The following is a 4,519-nucleotide window of genomic DNA, read 5'->3' as shown; positions in this document are numbered from 1 at the left end:
AATGGGGTACTGAGATAGAATGGCAGTTATCACACTGATAAACTTTCTAATAATTATCTAACGCAGTAATTAAATTTTTTTATCTCAATTTATTTTCTAAAAAGTCTTTAAATCTTTAAGTGAAATTAGGATTATAATATCAATTACTTCGTAAGGAGCAAATTAAGGTATATAAAAAAAAAAAAGTTCTAATTACGACTTCAAATAGTTATTAGAATATCTAGTGGAATAGCCATTAGTACATTTTAGAACACTATTAATGATTTTGTGACACAAAACAAGACTAAGGACTAATGTAAATCACTAATGCTAAATTTAAAAACTAGAGTAAATTGAAATATAGACATTTATAATATTAACTACATTTAAAAATCTGAAATTTAGACATTTAAAATCTGTGTTATGATTTAGTTATTGACTTTTTTTATTGTTTTTGTATTTATCTTTTTAATATCATAAATATGTAAACATTATAAAATATACTAATTGAGTTTCTTAATTTTGGTTTTTATTTTTATAGAGAGAGAAAGGGAGGGGTCAATGAATATAAACGAGTTGTGATGAGTCCATTAATACGTAAAACTAACATAGCTTTATTTTTATTATTTTACAATCTATAATGTACGGATACTAACACGATACATAACACAATACGACACAGAATATGCAAACGTAAGAATTTAAAATTTTTATGAGATATGGTAACGCGACATATATATAAAATATAAAGTATTTTTTAGATAGTTATAATGATCTTTTGATATTTTATTGATATTAAAATATAAATTAAATTTTTAATTATTTTAAATAATTTTAATAATTTTTAATTATATAAAATATTTAAAACATTTTTTATTTTAATAATTAATAATATATATTATTTCTAAACTCATTTCAGAAATACATATTAAGAATAAAGTTGGATACGCTGATACGTGACGATATTTAGGTATGTCCAAACCGAACAAAAAATTATTTTTATTAAAATACGGTTAGACATAAAAGACACATATATCGAATAAATATCAATAAATATCGTATTTAAGATATGTCCAACACACAAGTACAACAAAATAAAAATGTGTCTCTATTTCTTCCGTGCATATTAGTGTGCATGTGTATTTAGAATAGAGCATAATAACAAAATGACTTTGTTTTTTAGTAATGATTAGGAGTTTTAATTTATTATTTTAATTTTTTAATATTTAAATATAGTTCATTTTTTGAAAATTTAAAAGATAAAAAGTATATTTATTTAAAAATAAAAAAGGTAAATTAAATTAAAACTCTCAACCTTTTTAGGTTTATTTTCAATTCATTTCCAACATTTAATTTTTTTACTTTTTCAATCCACTGACGCGCATTGATGACTTTACATGATTCATGACAAATGCATAAAACCACCATAAAAAAGTTTTACACAAAAATAGACAAAGCTAAGTTGGTGATATAGATGACTTGATGTGAACCTCTCTTCGGATCTATTTTCTCCCTTTGTCTTGATGGTAGAGTAGCAGCAAGCTATAAGCCAAAAACTCTTAATTCTTTATTGGGTAATAATTTAATTTATAATTTATAATTCTCTTTATATTGAAACTTACTATATATAGATGAACTTTCCTTGATGTTTGGCTCCAATTAATTAAACTAAAGAAGAAAGAGAAGACTTTTTGACTAGCTAACTACTACAAACATCTTGGTGAGAGAGAAAAAGAAAACTTTCAAATGAGGCAACTTAGCATGGGTGTGCAAGAGTTGGATGGGTTCGACTTTAGAAAAAAAAATAAAAATTGAATTGCTGAAATTTAATTGGTAGTTAAATTAGGTAAGAGATATTTTGTAAAGAAACTCAAATTAATTTGAACAGATTAAATTTGATTTGAACAGATTAAATTTGATTTGGATTGTGTTGGAAATAAGTGTATATATACATAGTACTTTTGTTTTATCGAAGGAAAAAATTTTATTCATTAGAGTATTTAGGTATTGGTATTTAATCCGTCTTATTTCAATAAAATTTTAAAAATAAAATAAATCAATAAAATTATTTTATTATTTTCGCTGCATATTATAAATACTTGTAATCTACCATATTGATTCGGATAATTGAGTATCTAATGAAAAATTAAATTTACAGAAAATGCAAACAATGATTTTTTTTAAACATGTAATAGTGAAAAAAAAATCGCAATGCATCGTTAAATTTATACTTAATAAATACCATTTAATATCCATAATGTGATCATCTTTAAATATTTAAAGTTTAACAAAGAATATCATAAAATAAACCACATAACGAGTCATTTAAGTCTTTAAACATGATAAAAATAAAACTAACAATAAGTACTAAAGTTGGTATATATATAAATTAGAATTGAGATGATAAAGTTGGTATATATATATATATATAAAATATAAAACTAATTAAGTAATCAGGTTGGTTTAGATTTTTGCAACAATAAAATTGATACACAAACTAAGGATGAGATTAATAGTCTTACTAATTAGACCTGATTAACCAATTAGGAGGAAGAGTTGAGAGTTTGAAGATGAAGGTAATGATGATGATGAGTCTCTTTGTTTGGAAATTGTACCCCAACATCAAGCTTATCACTTTTAAATTGAATGAGAGGTAATGTCTTGAAATTTTCGTAGTTTGGCCATTGGAATTTGCAAACTGTGTGGCGGTGGTACCGCCAAAAGTTATCTTGTTGTAGACGTGGGAATCTTCTACAAGCGTTTTTATCATTTTATTAAAAGCAGTTATTGGTGGAATCTTATCGTTTTCATTCGACAAAAATCAACATGAGTTGCAACAACGTTACCATCTCACCCAAGCACGTGTTACTACACGAACACGTGTTAGTACACAAACACGGCTACAATGATGATTGTGTTGAATTGAATCGTGTACTTCAATGTTCATTCTTTAATATTCAGCACCAAAATAAGATTGACTCACTTGAGTTACCCCAAATCTTTGACTTGAACATATAATTTTGTACTCTACTGTTCTAAATTTTCACAATGATAATTAAATATTATTGAAACATATATATCGTTTTTAACTCAAAAAGTTATATAATCGAATCTTGGACTAACAACCTCAATTGGACACCTATATGTCATTTGAGATATTTGCTTACCAATAAATTACCTAAATTTATTAAGATAAAGATTTCAACTAGCTAAGGTTATTTTGTACAAATTCATATGCACATTAGCCTATTTCATATAAATGTGATGCTATCAACAATATTTTCATCTATTTTAGTATTTGGATATATATATATATATATATATATACAAGTTACTTAATTAAATTGTTTAAAAGATATTAGAATTATCAAAATATAACGTTTTAATGCTGCAAATGTATTAACATTTACATATCTATAAAAATTGTTATAGAGTGTAGCCGTTTTAAAATTGAACGTAAACCACTATAAGACGTAGAAGTTTATGTTAGATTGCATGATGATCAAAAACCGCTACTGAAAGAGGCTATAGCAGTTTCTTGATAAATGTGGTATTGCACAAACAATGGCACACTATAGTAGTTTTTTTATGGAGGAATTGTCTATGAATACCCAATACTAAATAAGGGTGAAGAAGTATAATGTTATTTTCACAAATAGAGAGTTATATTGATTCGATTTACATGAAAAAGTATAAATCGAATACATAAAATTATTTGGAATATGTTTAGAGTACTGAATTAAATACTTCAAAATTTTAAAAATTAGATTGAGATGAGAATGTAACTTTATGGACCAATTTAAATAGTAATTCTCAAAAATTAAAAAAAAAAAAATATATATATATATAGGAGTGTTAGGGGTCAACAATTTTTGTGATTTATAACCATCAAATAGCTATTAATAATGATTTTAATGGTGTGAGATTAATGTGAAATTTCATCCAGTGACTCATTTTTCTTTGCTGGTTACATGCTGGCCATATATATATATATATATATATATATATATATATATATATATATATATATATATATATATATATTCTAATTTTATTTTATTTTTATATAAATTGAATTTGATTTACTATTTTTTTATTAAATATACTATTATAAATTTAAATTTTAAACTAACTCTAAACCTTAAACTTACTTATCATAACAATTTTGATTGAATTTAAATTTTAAACAATTCTATCTAAAAAGTTAAATTATCTTTCCCAATGAATTATAACTCAAATGGCATAATCTCCATATACTCATGAACTAACATAATAAAAATAATAAGCCAGAGTACTAAATTGAGTACATCAAAATAGTAATTTTGAAAAATCATTTGTGATGAACAATTACGGATAAAACACTACATTTGTCCAAAAACCTCTCACAGTTTTTGTATGATGCTTTTTTTTTTTCAGCCCATGTCGTAGCGGTTTACGTTTAATTTTAAAACCACTGCACTATTTTATGGTTTTTATAGATATGTAATATTGTAAATATATCTACAATCAGTGGGGGCAAGCGCCCCACTACAATTTGAAA

This window comes from Arachis ipaensis, chromosome B10 (genome assembly GCF_059453495.1).
Source record: "Arachis ipaensis isolate K30076 ecotype BB chromosome B10, ASM5945349v1, whole genome shotgun sequence".
NCBI classification, from domain to species: domain Eukaryota; kingdom Viridiplantae; phylum Streptophyta; class Magnoliopsida; order Fabales; family Fabaceae; genus Arachis; species Arachis ipaensis.
This window is presented reverse-complemented; position numbering follows the sequence as displayed.